A 344-nucleotide genomic window follows, 5' to 3' on the forward strand; every position below is an offset into this window, starting at 1 on the left:
GGGTTTCTGGACACTGTTTAATGATGAGGGAGCGAGATCGAGACAGTGCAATGGAGGGAGGCGGAGGCAAGAGGCACGATGGGAAGAGAAGGGGAAGAGACGAAGTGGAAGATAAGAAAGAAAAGGGAGGAGTAGAGAGAGATGGAGAATGAAGATTCGAGTACGGGTTGAGAATGAAGTGGAAGATGGAAGGTAGAAAAAGGTATGAGAAGAGGGAGATGGGGAAGGACGACGGTGAGGGTGGAAAATGGGAGATACGGGAAGAGGAGAAGGAAGAGCATACGGAAATGGGGGAGGACGAAAGAAAGTAATATTTGAGGACGAGATCGGGGATGATCGATAAG

Source organism: Penaeus monodon, chromosome 27 (genome assembly GCF_015228065.2).
Source record: "Penaeus monodon isolate SGIC_2016 chromosome 27, NSTDA_Pmon_1, whole genome shotgun sequence".
NCBI classification, from domain to species: Eukaryota; Metazoa; Arthropoda; class Malacostraca; order Decapoda; family Penaeidae; genus Penaeus; species Penaeus monodon.